We start from the raw sequence: 17,989 nt of genomic DNA, 5'->3' as shown, positions 1-17,989 counted from the left end.
AAAATGTTCTTGCTGTTTAAGGAATGAAGATGTTTTCAGCAGAATACAGCTAATAGAATCCAACCCCATTTTCTCTAATGCTGATTTTGTATTCTGTTTAATCAGTGTGTTTCAGTGGTGAAAGTATTGACTGTTATGTGAAAGGTCTCATTTAATAATTTTGGTGGTGTTTTTGTGTGATGTAAATCTGTCTAACTCTTTTGGGGGTACTCCGGGGGAGATCAGACCTGGTCTCCATTAGTTTCCGGCAAAAAGCTGTGGATGTGAGAGTCCTGTGCTGTTGCATCTGGATGGAGCAGATGGTCTGCATTTGCCTTCCTTTCTGTCTTTCCTCCTCCGTTCATGAATTGACCACGATGAAAGGAGCCTGACTGCCATGGGAATGTTGATGCTGCTGTCGTTAGCAGCTTCTCCTCAGTTTCGAGTGTGTGTTTTTACTGTATGTGTGTGTGGTTTTAAATTACTGTGTTACTGTCCTTTACCAACTGCGCTTTAATCACCTTTCATCAGAAGGATATGTGTGTTGATTCTAGCTGTGTGTAGATCTTGCCTGTATTTATGGCATTTGAAGTTCTGTTTTTTTGCAACCTAATTCACAGAACATACAGTGCGAGGCCATGCTTGAGACCCAGTCACACTTACTGAGTGAACCAGAGCACTGGCATTTCTCTAGCAACTTTCCAGTAGTTAAGCAACTTTATGATGAAGTTCCTGAGACATGAATATTTTTAGTTTGACAACATGTCATTAGTTTTTATATTGGGAATATCTAGTTTCAAAACATGATAAAGCTGGAAACCCTGCTTTTCCATTTGTTTATTAATTTGTTCAACATTTATTCAGTGGATAGAATGCACCAGGCTCTGTAGTAGGAAATTTTATTCCAAATTTGTCATTCATCCTGGTTTTTAACACCAGCATTTATTTCACTCAGATGCTAAATACAAAGCCCCCAATATGTTCTGTTGTTTTCCATAATGAGGAATAGATTTTTATGATATTCAGGTTATTCTAGGATAAAATATGAATTCCAAAATGTATGGACTATGTGCAGATTGCTAATATTTCGAGGTAAACCAAGTAGCATTTTCTTCTCCCTCTTCAATCTTCATGAGGCCCTGCCTTTCAGCCAGCCGTGTCCAGTCTCACCCACATACTCCGTGTGTGAATCTCCACAACACATGCAGGTCACTAGGCCTCCGTCTCTTCCTGTGTGACATACAACTTGGACTTGCAGGGGTTTACCAGGAAAATGACCCCAAATAATCCTTTTGCAAATACAGAGTTTATATGTTTGTTAGGTCACAGAAATACCATTTAGGTTCCTAACCAAGAAACTAAGCATACTGTTTAGAAATGGCTGAGATTTTTAAATCTCCAAAGATATACACTCTGGTATGTTCAGCAGGAGCAGATTAACCTATTAAGGGTGACATTTTAGTGCTAAGTCAGGTTCATTGTACATGCTTTCTGTCAGTGTTGATTAAAAGTAAATAAGAGGTCTTTTCAAGTGTTTGCATAAACAAGCATCTATTCTCTCTTTTTTTTCTTTTGGTTGTATTGCTCCATTTCAATCTAGCACATAGCTTTACTGAGGAGCCAGAATGTGCTGACTCTGGGGCCCACCGTGACTTTCAGCTTGGTACTCACACTGTTTTCAAGATACTTGTCTTTTCTTTTTAAAAAAGCATGTTAAAAAGTAACTCTCCTTCCTTCTCTGGAGCTAAAATATTAAAACCAGCTTGGGCGTGCTGTTTAAAAAAAGAAAGGTATGCTAAAGAATACTTGTGTTAGATGGTGAGTTGCATTACATGTGTTTTAGAATTGCTAATAAGGTCAGAAGTCTCAGAATTTGACTCTTTCCATTGAAATTACTCTTTGTTATTTAAAAATGTTTCTGTGGGGTGGCATTATTTTATTTTAAAGAGAGAGAAAGGGACAGGGGTCATACTTGGCTTCCGAGAACATCCCCACAAGCATTCAGACTGTGGCGCAAGCAGCTCTCTCCCACACAGACATGCACTCGGAAGGTCACTGCTGTGATGTGAGCTTATACAGTTCGGAGATCAATTGTGGGAAAAACCCTGAGCATTTACATAATAATTGTTCACGTGGCCTTGCCATTGACTCTTTTCTATGTTGGTAAAAGTGTGTTCTGCCCAACCATGAGCCCACTCACCAAAGCCTCATTTCAATGTGGTTTTCTTTTCTGTTTCTTGAACTGCCTTGTTATGTAATGTTGCTCTGTGGTGTTGAACAGCTGCCAAATTTTATTTCAGAGTGAAGCCAAGAGTGTCTTATACCTTTCGTGAAAGCACTCACCAAGGTGAAATTTTTTTTAAAAATCAGCTGGGCCTAAATCCAGACAGGTGTTTGTTTCTTAAGGGTTTGTTTTTTTTTAAGAAGGGGGAAAACAAAACAATATAGGAAGGCTTCCCATTTTGCTATGTTATGTAACATGGTCTTTTTTTTTCTATTGTTACTTATGAGGATTTGATAAAGAATTGATCACAAGAAAGATCATTGTCTCTCTTGGGGGGGCATCATTTTAAAAATAAATGTCCCACTTTCTAAAGAGAATATTAACCTGTAAGTTGTCAACATAACTCAGAAAATAATTGTCACTCGACCTCTCATTTTAAGAACTGTCCCCGTCCGAACTTGAGAAGGAGAGAGCGAGCTCATTTCTGGAGCAGACTTGAAACTAAACAGAAAACTTCCGACATTAGAAGTGAGACACAGGCACCCCACCAGCACTGAGTACACCCCACATCTGAGGCTCTCTGGACAGAATGACAACTAACTCCCAGCCATTGCGCTCAGGAGCTTGCTTATTATTTGTGTGACCTTGGCAGATGTAGTCATCTCTCTAAACCTTTGCTTCTGCATCAGAAAAAAATTGAGTTTCCTGGTAGCCACTATTGTTGATATTACACATTACCCCTAAATGGATTTTTTTTCCTGAATCCATACCAAGACGGTTTTTCTTGCCCAGTTGTAGAGGTCACGATGCAGGGGAGAAGCTGGGCATGACTGTGGGGGCCAAGGAGAGCTCTTGCTCCTTCCTTAGCTCCCAGGCAGCGCTGGCTACATAAGAGCAGTTGCGTTTTCATGCACCACAGAATACAGTATAATCCTCTGTATTTCCTTTACTCCCTCCAAGTGAAAGTATTCGGTGTTTTATTTGGTATATTCAGGTAGCTATATAAAGTAAAATCAAGATTACATATAATAATGACAATAGATACCTGGTTACTTAGGCAAATTAAACAAAAAGAAAACAACATTAAGAATTTTAGTGAGTAGATACTTTAAAATATGAGTTTAGTGAGCAGATACTTAAAATATTGTTTAAGGTTGTCTCTGGCGACTGGTTGATTTTAGAGTTTCAGATACTTGCATTGTGCATATAAATGAAAAATGGAATATATTAATAGATTTAATTGCTGCCAAGATAATATGAAAGCAGTTGATACTGCATTTAAAACACTATAAGGTGAACCTTGTAATATTTAGTAAAGTTACTGATTCAAGACCTATTGGGATAAAGCAATACTAGTGAACCTTTCGGTCCCGGCCAACAGAGCAGACATTCTGCATTTGAGAAACTGATGGGAAGGAATAGCCAGCTTTCCTGCTAAAAGTGGTCTTTTCTTCCCTTTTGAGGATACAGACAAATTTAAGTCCTATGGTCTTCATTTGATTCACATTTGAGAATACAAAATGAACCAACAAATAGAAATAGATGTAGCATGAAATTTGGAGTTAAACTATGTGATCTGTAAGTCGTCTTATAGCTGTAAAATTCTCCGATTCGATTATATGAGAAATATTCAATTTGTTAATATATTGTTTTTTATTATTAAAATTGTAGTAAGGCCTATAGAGAGACATTTTAATAAGAATCAAAATAAACTATATAGTAAAGACTATTTTTTAAAACTAGTTACAATTACAGTCAGTGAAATGTCTTATTCAGGGGCCAAGCCTCCTGTGTCCCTGGCTTCTCCTCGCCCCCCATTCTTCCTTCATCTGTCCCCACATCTCGTATTAATAAAATGCCTTGTAGAAGCTCGAGCAGCCTCTGCTGAATGACTAGTAAATGAGCACACAGTGCGACGGGGGGACCTTGGTGGTGGTGGTGGTAGTTGTTACTGTGAAACCACTTCTCACGGCAGCTGGAAATCCCAACACAAAAGTAGATTCTTCTCATCTTAAGACCTATGCTATTACAAATGGGCTTTTAAAATATCAAACTCAATGTGAGTTTAAATGAAATAAAACCCAAATATCATGTAATCTTATCCTTGACGGCAGTGTCTGTCACCACATTTTAAGCACTTAGAAATTTGAATATTGTTTTAATTAACAGTAATATAAAATAAGTTAAATGCAATATGATGAATTGGAAAAGGCAACCTGGGATTCAGCTATAATGTCACTCACCATTGCTTCTCCTATATATATATATGAACATGGAGTGTCCAGAATTAACATTTCAAAGGAAAAATGTTTTTCTCCAAATAGGTTTGATATACACATATATATGTGTGTGTATACATATATATATATATATGTACATACACATGTAATTCCTGATTCTTAATGCGGTGACTTGCAAGAAAAGATAAAAATAAAGATCAGTATGGAATGGGGATTATTTCCGCCTAGGGCAGTCAGACTTGTAGAAGGCCGATGAAGGCAGGAGATTGGACTAGACCATGTGAAGTCCCTGTAGGCCCTGTGTTTCTGCTGCTGTCTGGGAGAATACTTATCAGATGCTGTAGAAGCCAAAAACAGTGAACACAGACTACTCTGCTCTTTACTTCTGCCCCTGCTGGTCCTCAGCACGCACTTCCTCCCAGGCCTCAGTACTCCCCCTCAGCACTGTGGCCCTCTCGATATCAGCCCCGTGTGTCCTTCCTATGGCTTGTGATTCTGGCTGGGGAGCTGGCTATGACACCTCAAGTGCAAACCTAGACCATTAAGGTCATCAGAAAGGTTACTGCCTACCATTAATAATCCAAAGAGAAACATTTCACAAGATTCTTGCTGGTTGGCCATAGTTGCTTATACTTCTTCATAGATATTTTATGGGGCTGGAGAATTTAAAATGCTATACTTAACTCAAGAGAAACCCATGATTTCATGGGTTAGAAGAATATTGCTAATATGGTCATTCTACCCAAAGTGATCTACAGGATCAGTGCAATTTTTATCAAAACCCCAATGACACATTCTACAGAAATAGAAAAGACAATTCTAAAATTCATATAGAACCATGAAAGACCCCAAATAGCCAGTGCAACATTAAGCAAGAAGAACAAAGCTAGAAACATCACACTTCCTGGTTTCAAAATATATTACAAAGCTATAGTAATCAAAACAGTATTAAAACAGACATATAGACTAATGGAACAGAATAGAAAGCCCAAGAAAAAAGTCCATATATCTATAGTCAACTGATCTTCAACAAGGGCACCAAAAACAATATGGGGAAACAACAGTCTCCTCAATAAATGCTGTTGGGAAAACTGGACATCCACATGCAAAAGAATAAAATTGGTCTCTTACCTCAAAAATCAACTCAAGAATTAGAACAAAGACTTAAATATAAGCTCTGGAGCCCAAAAACTACCAGAAGAAAATATAGAAAGAAAGTTTCTTGACACTGGTCTGGGCAGTGGGTTTTTGGATGACACCAAAGTACGGGCAACAAAAGCAGAAAGGCAAGTGGGATTCCATCAAACTAAAAAGCTTCTGTACAGCACAGGAAAAAGTCAACAGACTGAAAGGCAACCTATAGAATAGGAGAAATTATATGCAAAGTATATATCTCATAAGGGATTAGTATCCAAAATATATAAAGAACTCATACAACTCGATAGCAAAAACCCAAATAATCCAATTTTAAAATAGACAAAGACCTTGAACAGACATTCTCAAAAGAAGATTTTACAAATTGCCAACAGGTATATGAAAAGCTACTCAACAAATCTAGTCATCAAGGAAATACAAATCAAAACCACAATGACACAATACCTCACACAGGTTAGAATGGCTTTTATCAAAAAGATGGAAGATAACCAGTGTTGATGAGGATGTAGAGAAGAGGGAACCCTTGTGCACTGCTGATGCAAATGTAAATTGATACAGCAATTAAATAAAACAGTATGGAGGTTCCCCAAAGAACTTAAAAATAAGACTACCTTGTGATCCAGCAGTAGCTTGCCTTTTAACTCCACTGGTTGTTTTCTTTGCTTTGTAGAAGATTTAGCATTACATGGAGTCTCCGTGTCTATTTTTGCTTTTGTTGCTTTAAAATTTGGAGAGACATTTGGAATTTTGCCTTTCTCATTTGGAGGCTGTTAGTGAAATTTATTGGGTGGCCTATTTCTTTTGTGGAATTAAACAAATCTTAGTAGTTTAAATTTGGGGAGATATTTGCAGATTTGACTCTCTCACTAGGAATCTATTAGTAGAAGTGGTAAGTGTACTATTTCTTTTATGTAATTAAAAACCAAATATTTTTTTTAAAAACCCAAACCTCAGGCCAGCCTTTGAAATTAAGATGTAGGGTTGCCACTCTTAAACACTTGAAGAGGGGCCCTGGCTCTCTCTCACAGCAGAACCTATCCTGATTCTCTTATTTCCAACCCATGTCTTCATTTGAGACCCCCTGACAGACAACTACATGTAAGGAGGCATTCATTCCTTCCAGCATCATGTCCATCTTCCTGACTTAATGTTTTAGGAAACTTGGTATTTCTAAAATGTATACCAAAGTAGAGAACCAGCCTGGCACGTGACTCCCAGCACAATAACAAGTTAAGGATGAGTACCTGTAGGAAGAACATGTAATTTTAGAAAGTTACGTCTTCCAAAATTCTGCTCTCCTTATACTTTAGTTTATGTGTCCACACAGTCATCTAACCCCCAAGGATTGGTTTTTCCCCACATTTGGGATACGTTGGCTCTTTAAAGGCAACTTTCATAGTCACTTGTATCATCCTGTGTGTTCTCCCCGATTTAACTAAGGAGTAAGCGTTAATTCTATCCTGCCTGCTTTTTAAATCAATAGGAGAGATACATATGTAGTATTTCATATCTCTTTTTCAAAACCTTGTTTAATTGACAGACTGTACTGTGATCCTTCATCTTTGTGACCCACTGTGTCAACATTCCTCTTGGGACAAAGAGTCTTACGTGGAAGTGAGGCCTCGGTGACTTTAATAAGATTGTCAGGGCATGTGCCCAAAGATGTACCTGTCATAATATCTTATGACAGTGTTGTTGTCTGTCTCGTCAAGTTCCCTGTTACCTCAGCACGCTCGTTACTGCCGTTAGTGAGCATTTGTTATTCGTACGCAGTCGCACGTGACACAAAAATATCATTGCCTTCATCAAAGAGCCCAGGGGGCAGAGAGAAGATGACATGTATGTACCGCAGAGGGAGTGGAGTAAAGGTCTAAAGAAGATACACTGAAGTAAAGAGAATGTATGCAAGTACTGATTTTTCCTTCTCAAATATTTTACCACAGTAATGCTGGCATCTGGGGAACTGCCACAAATTATATTTCTGATAAACACCAAAACACCAGTGGGGTTTTTCCCCCAGGTTTACTCTTTTAAATTATCTTAAGATTGCAAAATAGGAAAGTTAGTAAAGGAAGGGGCAAGAGTTTAGCTGTGTGACACTTCTGGAGAATATCAACTATTTATTTTCTCTATTTTTATAGTCTTCAAGGAGCAAAAACAGAATTTGGATATGGTTTTTTTAAGTGTTATTCAGATGTAACAATTAAAGAGAAAATAATATGTCCATTTTCAGACCAGAGGCTTTTTGTCATATTGACTGATGTCCTCCAGTCAGCTGTGTGAGGTAGAGATGATGTTTTAACCATCCGCGTGAATAGAGTTGCCCAAATCAGGCCAAATATGTCAGGCTCACTCTTTCTCTTCTGTAGAACCCCCTTTGTTTGGATTCCAGCTCTTAACACGTGCCACACCCTAACCAGTGCTTGCGGCTCTGCCTCCCAGGCTCAGGTAGTGCCCTTGTTCAGAAAGAGGGGAGGTCCTTCTCTAGAAGTCACGTGATTTGGCCTTGATGGTTGCTATTATAGCTTATTACTCCAATATGATATGACATCGCTTCAGTGTGTCTTTTTAAAAATCCAGTTGGAACCCATCACTGATATTTATACCATTTGTTGGAACAGATAGGAGACTTTCCATTTCAAGTGTCAGTCCAACCCATGCACTCTAAGGCAAAAAAGGGAAATTATTGGCTCACATAGTAGGAAAAGTCCAGTGTTAGTTGACCCAGGAACTTAAAAATGCCACCAGAGCTCTGTCTTCAAGCTCTGTTTTCATTCGTAGACTCCTGGTGACGAGATAGCTGGCAAAGGCCCCAGCTCCAGGCGTTCTCAGGCTCTGGCCGGCTGCAGTGACAGACTGAGCTGAGGGCCTGGGCCTGGCAGGCAGTCCCCCAGGGGGCCGTAGGCCCTGCTCTAAACCAGTAGCTCTGCTGTCGGGAGAGCAGAGCGTGCTTCCTGGCTTAGATCTGGGTCACATACTCTCCCCTGGAGCTGGGGTAGGTCAGTTCCACACAGTTCACGCAGACTGAGGACTGTTATCCAAAGATAAGACATTTATTGTGTGTGGCTAAGAAATCGGAAATGCCCACTACACTAAATGACAAGTGAAATCACCGGTTATAAGATCCTAGGATACAGCCTGCTGAACACAGCAAGGTTGATAGAACACTTCGCTGGGAGAGGTGAGCCCGTAGGGCGCGGCGACACAGGAGTCCTAAAGCATTCAGCCTGTGTAACGGACGCTGGAAATTTCTGACTAAGTTCATATTATTTTACACATGGAGAAACCGAAGCCCAGCAAAACAAAAATACTTGTTCTTTTAAACAAAAGAAAGCAATTCTAAGAGCACAGGTCCACCAGGAGACCTATATACTACTAGAGTATTACAGGAGGTTCTTCAGGAACAAAAGGAAAATAATATCAGATGGAAATTTAGGTCTATACAAAAGAATAAAAAATGCCAGAAATGTTGGACACATGGGTAAGTATAAAAATGATTTTTCTTCATTTTAGTGCTATTAAAAGATAATTCTTTAGAGCAAAAATAGTAATATATTATGTAACTTATGCAAATCACAGATGACAACAATAGCACAAAATATGGGGTCGGGAGTGTGGAAGTCCACTGTCTTCAGGTTCTGTATACCTGTGCCTGCAGTAATGTAATACTATTTCGATGCAGGCTGAAAAGTTCAAATATATATTGTAGCTCTTAGGGCAAACTCTAAAAAATAAAAGTTATGTTAATAGTGGAAACAAAATGGATTCAGTAACTATATACCATTCAGAAGTGTACAGGAAAGAAAAGGAACAAAGAGCAAGTGGAACACCACATGAGAAACAAGTGAGGTGGCAGGTTCGAGCCCAGTCGGATTGATGGTAACATTACGTGGACATGGCCCCACACTGCATTAAAGGCCAAGGTGGTCGGACTGGGTAAAAAGGCGATATCCAACTACAGCCATCCAGAAGGAGCCTGCTGTGAATATAAAACACAGGCAAAAAAGAATAGCATGTACCATACAGACAGTAATTCAGAGAAAATAAGAGTGGCTATATTTATACTAAACACAGTTTTCAGAGAAGAAATATTATTGTCATTAAAAATTATGCACCTAATAATAGAGGTTTAAAATACATAAAGCAACAACTGAATTGAAAAGTGAAATAGATAACCCACAATTATAGGTGGAAATTTCCTACTTCTCTCTCAGTGCTGGCGCAAATAGACAAACAGAATAGAGAATTAGTAAGGCTGTAGAAGCCTTGAACAACAGTACCAGCCAATTTGACATAACTGATATTTATGTAAAGTTCTGCTCAGCAACAGCGGAATATCCACAACACTGGGCAAGTGAACCTGGCAGAGGCACCAGGACAGAGAACAGCCCGGGCCGTAAACCAGGTATCAGTGAATGTAACAGGGTTGAAATCATACACAGCATGTTCTCTCACCACAACAGACTTAATTTCAAAATCAAAAACATCTGAGAATTTCCCCACATATTTAGAAATTAAGCAGTTTACTGCTGAACAACTCATGGATTAAAGAAATCACAAGGGACGTTACAGAAAGAAGAAACATCATGTCAGAATCCCTGGAATATGGCTAAAGTAATGTGTGTAGTGAAATCTTTCCCATCAAATGCTTATTTTAGGAAAGAAAAAAAAAGGGTCCTAAAGAGCTAAGCTCTACCTTAAGAAACTAGAATAAGAAGAACTGATTAAACCAAGTAACAGAAGGAAGGAAATATTACAGATAAGAGCAGCAATCAATGAAAGAGAAGAGAAACAGCAGGAAATCTGGATCTCTTTTACTGGACCTTAGGTAGGGGTTTTAGCTACACAGTTTAATAATTGCTTGTGCATTTTAGTCAAACCTTTTTTCTAATGTAGGAATACTTTAATTCATAACACTTTAACAGTAAACTTCATTAGATGACAAATTTAAAACCAAGTCAAAGAGAAATTGAAACCTGATTTTGTTGAAATGTTAATATTAGTACAGTCTTGGCTTCATGGAATTGTGGGTCATAAGATCACGTGGACTGGTCAGAGGTGTTTTGTCTCCCAGTGTTTGGTTTCAGCACCTGTGAGGTAGACAGAGACTGTCGCCGACCTGTGGGTTGTACACTAGTTTTTATTGCACAATCAAATAGATTCATTTACTTTCCTGTCATTCTTTCATACTGTAACTTTAGGAGACAGGCATTTTGAACTTTGATTTACTGTGCTGATATTTCAGTACTCATATTTGGATGTAAACTTATTCGTCCAAATAATGAAACTAAACTTTCAAAGTAGAAGTGTTGAGGTTACGGCAGTTGACATTTTAAAACTTTAACCACAATTTCGTTCAGAAGCAAAGTTCTCACTGGAGCTCCTTTAAAATGATAAATTTGTTTCTGAAACTTATCAAAAGCCTAAACATTAAACTTACGAGTCTTCTAATACTATAAACATTCGTATTTTGAAATAGAAAATACTTTTTGAATTACTGATTATATTTATTGTTAGTGTTTATTGTAGATCTGTACCTTGTAATACGATCAAGGCAAATACATAAAGGGGAGGCCTCGAGAACTGCCCTGTCCCCGCTGCCCAGTGGCTGGGTTGAGATTGACGCCTTGTATCAGGGGTGGCTCTCCCAGCTCCCAGCAGAGCACCGGCACCTGAAACTGGGTGTTCTGGCAGGTTCACCTGTCTGTGCCGCACAAATCAGCTGCAATTTTAGAGATCTTTCCCCTCTCAGGGGTAATGTTGATTAGATGAGTTGGGGTAGGGAGGGGAGGGGCTCCGTAGATCCTCAAGGAGGCCATAAGGAAATTTGAATCTAGAATTACAGTGAATGTGTTATATGAATGGAATTAATAATTACTTTCTGTACATGTTTACTTGAGGTTCTGTTTTATACACCAACCAAAAAAACTTTTGATGTTATTCATGCAGGAGCAGAACTAAATTATTACATTGCCCTTAGGAGTAGCCCTACTAGTAAAGTAAGACTAGTCTTGTTATAGTCTATGTCCTATCAGTGTTTTCCTGCAGTTATTTTTCCTTTTTTAAGGGAATATCATTTATTTGTGGTATGACCAATGTATGTCTACAGAGCAGGCTTTTTATGGTATCTCCCGCAATTCTAAACCCTTTCCTCACTCTTGAACCATTGTGTCACTGATTTTTCTGTCATTTGTCATCCTTTTCAAAACACCACTTTGGATGGTGTGAACTCCTAGTGTTGTTGAGTCCTGCCTCTCAGAGCCCCTGTGTGCTCCCCTGCAGGGTCTGTGGCAGCTTCTGGCTGGAGCTGCTCTTAGCCTCTGAGCCCTCACTGCCATCCTGTGTCTCCAGGCCCATAGCCTCCGCTTTCTGGGTGCTGTCGGCCAGCGGGCGTGCCCACCCCCTGTTCCTGACGTCCACCTGCTCCAAGCGCTGCTTAAAGCCCAGTGTCAGCCCGCACTGCGCTTGGTGCCTTCCCTCTGCCTGTCCTGCGTTCTGTCAGGACAGGAGGCGTCAGCGCAGCCTGCATGATGCCAGTGCCCGTGGTTGAACCAGATCCAAACCTAACCGATTGTTACGCATTTTCCCTCAAGAATTACAGCCACTAGTAGTTCTGATTAGATTTAACTAAATGACAAGAAGGCATTGCCTTGATACTAAAGACACTCCTATTTTAAGTACCCCCTCCCCACCTATTGTTTCAGGGAATCCCTACACAGCTTCAAATATTTGTTGCCAATGGTATGCAGTCTCTCCTCATGGCTTAATAGTTTAACCAAAATACTTTAACTGAAGTTACAAAATTAGGACCAAAATTTTAAATTTCAAATCCTTTGGATCAAAATTAAGCCATCTTGATGAGACTAAAATTGATTACTTGAAAGAGCATGTCCTGGTTGCCCTGAAGATAAAAATGAAAAAAAAAAAGGGAAAAACACCGTTCCTGCCCGGCTGTCTGCCCACCTACATTTTTTGCCTTTGGTTTTGATCACCTGCTCTCTCCCTTCATCACCCAGCACCGTCCTGGGGAGCCGACGTCGTTCCCACTTCCGAAACAGAATTTCATTTCCCTAATTGTCCTGTCACCGCCAGCCTGGTTTACATTTGCAGCAGGCTTTGCAGGCAGTCTTCTTGGCTGTGTGTATTCGTGCTTATTTCTAGAGGAAGTGTCATGATGGCTTGGGAGGGGTAATGAAGACAGGCTGGAATTTTTTCTCTGTCCATGGCATGCATTTCTTGTCTGCTGTTTCTGTTACTGACGTTCAAAGTGGATCTATGAATGTCAGAATCATGATGAGCAGCAGAAGCCAGGGTTTTGGTCAGTATAACAGTAGGTACAGTTGAGAATGGCTTCGGTTTTCGCCTCGGCCAGTGCGCAGGCGACGCACAGCCCTCAGCACCTAGCCTGTGCCACGTGGGCCCCTGGGAGTCCGCCCATCCCTCCCTGTCTGTCCGCTTCGGCTGTTTTCTGACCAGGGCGCTCTCTGTGCCAGGCTCTGTTGGGGTCTATGAGTGAACCCACGCTTTCATGTCTGTTTTTAAGGTGAATAACGTGAAAGGAGTTTTTCGCAGGTGAAAAGCAATCTCAAATGCCATGGTAAAAAGTTTGTCTTTTTTCCGGTTGTAAAAGAGAAGAGGCATTTAAAACCAGTTGCTTGGCCCTTTGTTTGTGAAGGTATAATTCATGCCATGTGCTCTGTCAGTGTCATTGGTCAAGATGTACCAAAACCTTTGGAGGTGGCTTAGAACAAGTGTCTGAGGCCACCTTCAGGTTGCTTTGCTCAGGACCATCCCTGAGCTCATTAATAATGTTATACACTGAAGCTGATTGTTTTGGATTTTCTTACCAAAACACCCTCCCCAAAGAAGTCCTTTTTCAGTGAGTTGATCAAGTAGTAGTATTTATGAAGGCATTGATATTTCCCAGCATATAGTCCAGTGTATGTTATTAAGGCTGTACAGTAAACAGCAGACACAGAGGCAGCTTCTGCCTGTGAGACTAGTAGAAACTAGTCTCATTAACTAGTCTCCTCTCATTAACTAGACACCAGTGGATGCCGTAGGGTAAAGTAACATGCTGCTAACACCTTGCTCATCACAAGACCACTTGTAGAATCTTTAAAAATATCAGAACAGCTGAAGGGCTCTTCTGAATTGTGCGATTTGTCCACTGGTTTTTAAAGATATCTACAGGTGGTCTTGTGAGGCCCGTCAGCCTCAACTACAAGAAGCACAGGCAGAAATCCAGAAGTTTGTTTTGTTTTTTTAAATGGGCTTTAAGGGGAAGATAGATGATACATTTTCTTGATTTACATTCAGTGCTTCCACAGTTCTCTTACTAGATTTCCTCATTCACATCTAAGAATTATGAATGGAAAAAGGAGAAGGTAACCAGGAAGGAGAAGAAAGAGCTGACAGCCTTGGAGGGGAAGAAGGGACAGGAAAACCAAGACACAAATGTATGAAATATACAAGTCTGGGGCCATTTAGAATTTTAAAATCCTATTAAAGGTGACACATGGAAAATGTCACTAAATGAGTGTCTGTTGGTTGCATCTGTTGTAAAGACATCAATAGTTGTGATTCTCTGAATGCTGACCGGCCAAGGATCACTGAGAGCCACCTATTACCCCGTGGGGCGTCCCAAGGAAAAGGCCTCCTGTTGTACAGTCTCAGGCGTTGGCCTGAGCCCCTGGACCCCCTGAGAGACGCCTCAGCCTCTCTTCTCCCAGATGCCACCCGGTTCTTAGCATCCTCCTAAGCAGAAAGGTGTAACTTTCGATCTTTTAATTATTGTATTCTGAGTGCCAATTATATTCTGGTTTAATCATTTTAAGACAGGTAATCCAAATACAATAGCGCGCAGTGAACAGAACTGGCGATGGGAGCAGCACCTGTTCCCACTGTGCTTGGTAGGGCGGGGCAGCCGGAGGGCTCTTCTGAATTGTGTGATTTGTCCACTCATTTTTAAAGATATCTTTTTCTGAATGGTAAAACGTTATATAAACATCACTGATTATGTAAAACTGCATGCATAATAAAACATGTAAAGCTCGAATTTAGCAGTCACCCTTTTAAAAAGAGAGTATTTGTCGCTTCTTCTTTAACGCACTTGATCCTGGTCTAGTATAACTTCGTGTCATCCAGGAAGAAGCTTGCTTTCAAGTCCGGCAGCCTTTCTCTGAATTTCTGGCCTGTTCCGGTTCCTGTTCCCCACTCTTCCCCACTTTTCCCAAATTCCTCATTGGCTTAGTAACTGAACTGCTGACCTAATGCATAGATAACTACAGACTGAACTTCCTTAGCTTTCTGACCTCCACGCCCCCCCACTCCTGCACAGCCTTCCTTTCCCCACTTCCCCTCCACCTCAGAGGTTCCTCGTATTCAAAACCAGTCCCCCCTTCCCTGGATCCTGTCTTCATCTGATGCCTTCAGGAGCCTCACTCCGTGAGTCACCTCCTGTTTCACAGAACTCTCCGGTCAGCCTTCCCTCCCTCTCCCTTGTTTCCCTCCCAGCTCACTTCCAGACCTGTTCCCCTGCTTTCGTTCCTTCTGTTAATGCCATCCTCCCCCAGTCACCAGGCCTGAAACCCTAACAGCCTGGGCGCTCCCCGTCTCCAGCCCTGTTGATCTGCCCCCTATATAACTCTTTACCCCTTCTCTCTTTTTTTAAATGTTTATTGATGAGAGAGAGAGAGAAACAGACAGACATTCATGCCCTCACTGGAGATCAAACTCAAATCCTAGGCATGTGCCCTGACTAGGAATCGAACCCCCAAACGTTCGGTGTATGGGACGATGCTCCAGCCAACTGAGCCACCCTGACCAGGGTCTTTGCCCCTTCTCTTGGTCACCACTGCCCAAGCTCAGACCCACACCGTCCGTTACCCAGACCACGGCCACAGCCTCCTGCCCGGTCCGTCGTCTTCCAGTCCTCCCCCTTTCCTTTACTGTGTTGCTTTCCTTCATAATCTTCAGTGGCCTGGCCTTGCTCATTAGGTAAAGTATAAATTCGTAGGCATGGAAAGGCCCTGTGTGCCTCTCATGTCCTACCTTGCCAGCCATTCCTACCCAACCCTTCCTTGGAATTCTCTAAACATCTCATTTTTTTCGCCCATGCGTGTGCCTTTGGTTTCCTTCTAACAGCCCTTCCTATGTGACCTCCAACACGAGCACCTCTGCAGGTCCCCTGGCCGACCCTGCTTGTCCGCAAACACTCAACTCTTGGGTCGCATCTTAGGCCTGAGCAGTGAGCGCCCCTCCCCCAGCTTCCCTCACACTTGGGAAACGCAATTCCAGTCAAGCATTTTCACAGTGCATTTCATGGGAGAAACCTACAATGAATTCCTTGAGCCAATATCCTTTTTATTTTTGTATATGTCATCACTTAGCAAATGTTTATGAATAATAAAAATGATTAATGAATGAAGTCTCTGCTTTGGTGACCTCTGGGAGAATAAAAAAAGAGGAAAAGGCTGCAATATTCAATGTGTGCAAATGCAGTCCAGTGTCACGCAGCCACAGAGGCCACAAAACAAAATTTAAGAAGAATTTTGGATATAAAAATCCAAGAGGGAATTCAGATAAACCCTATTATACAAATAGGAGTTTTGTAAGCTTCTGGAACTTCAGTGCAAATTTCTACCACTGATTTCTTGGAAAGCTATAAAGAAACTTTCCAACTGTTTTTTTTTTTAAATTAAAAACAACAAAAAGCAGCCCCAAATCACTCAGGATGCCTTTATAAAAAGCTGTCCAAGAAGGAAGTATGTAAATAATTCCCTAAGGTTTGCTTTCTGAGACAACCATGGGATCCTTGCCTGCTCAGCCAGTTCAGCTCTTTCTTCAGCGTGTGTAGTATGAGGACATGTCCCAAGATTTTCAAAGTGCCACACTCACTGTTTCTCACATGAAGAGAGGAGGAAAATTGGGTCTGTAATATATGATAACATCTCAGTACTCAGTGCTGTTTGCAAGAGCCGTTCCCAAAGTGATCTCACGCGATCTACCCTGCTTTTGTGCTCCCGGTGTACCTTTAAGACCCTGAGGTAACTGGCAGCCACAAAACTGGGGCTCCCCACACACTTCCAGTGCCTTCTCTGTTAACCTCACCACGGTCAGTGAGCCTGGACTCTCCTGAGATCTGGCAACCCAGAAGCCACTTTGTGTCCCAGAGACTTTCCCTAAAAATAACTTCACAATTCTGTAGCTACTTATGTGTGATTCTGTAACCTTTTTAGGAGTCAGTGCTATCTGTTTCACACCTTCTCCTCAGAGTACAGCAAGGTGGCATACTTTGTTCCGTTTTATTCCCTTGGAGGAGCATGGACCAGCCCAAAGGCATCTAAGGCTATCTGAGTGTTGATCTTGGGCTCTGCTTCAGGAACTTCAGGAAATACTTGCAATTTACAGACTTTAAACATCATTAACAATCCAGAAGCAACTGTGTCTGCATTCCTGATGCTTTTCCATAAAAGACAGGAAAGGGATTGTGGCCTTCTTTTCAAAGTCAACGTGATGTTTAATGCTCAAGCTCACCTGGCAATAGCGCGAGTTACAAGCACATACCTACTGAATGAGCCCCAGGTTACCCATTGCATACGGATATTTTGCCAGTAGTAGTCTGTTGAATTCTGATGTACCACATTTCACTGATTTTAATATGTACTCTTTTTTCACTTTTAACATCTCTCTGATTGGTGTTTATCTTATAATCAGTGGCTTGTCATAATTTAACTGACATGGTTTTTCTAAATGGAGTATACAGGGTGAGGCAAAAATAGGTTTATGTTTGTGAATACAGGAAACAGTTTATTCTTACATTATTATTTATTAATTGTATTATTTTTCATATGAATAGCTATAAGCCTACTTGTGCCCCACTCTGCATGCGTCTTACATTTAGTGTAAGTCTTACATTCAGTAGCATCTTAAGTTTGGAGAAGTGACTTTTATATATATAAAACTAAGCTTCTACCTCTTAAAAATTATTGCCTTGGTTTCTAAGACCTGTTTGATACAAAATAGAACAGTAGTAAAAATGGCAACTTTAGCTGTGAATTTCATTATTTGCAGTAGCTGTTTTGGCAGATACTGTGTTAGAATCAAATTGTCACACTCCAGTATCCATTCTCTTATATTACTGTCTTCTGCGGGAGGAAATCATAGAAATAATTATTGCAAGTAAATGTAACTTGATACAGCTCAGTGACTTCCTTGTTCCCTCTCACTTTTCTGTTAACTTACTTCTTGAGTGTCTTTTCAGCCAATATTTGCTCAGAAATCTTAGTGTTATTGAGACTCATTTTCTTAGTCTCTCGTGTTTGGGGTTTGGGTTCCTTGCTTTCCTATTTGACCAATATTTTTCCATCTGAGTTAAGGTGGAATCCCT

The 17,989-nt window shown here is 40.7% G+C and overlaps 1 protein-coding gene across 2 annotated transcripts in view; it reads left to right on the top strand.

Moving 5' to 3' along the window:
- CHN1 (chimerin 1) overlaps positions 1-17,989 on the top strand; it is a 158,463-nt gene that overhangs the window by 117,050 nt on the left and 23,424 nt on the right. The window lies entirely within an intron of this gene.

The sequence above is a fragment of the Artibeus jamaicensis genome, unplaced genomic scaffold (genome assembly GCF_021234435.1).
Source record: "Artibeus jamaicensis isolate MK-2021 breed Jamaican fruit bat unplaced genomic scaffold, CSHL_Jam_final contig_391, whole genome shotgun sequence".
NCBI lineage: Eukaryota > Metazoa > Chordata > Mammalia > Chiroptera > Phyllostomidae > Artibeus > Artibeus jamaicensis.
Note: the sequence above shows the minus strand (reverse complement) of the source record. Positions and strands in the feature narration are given on the sequence as shown.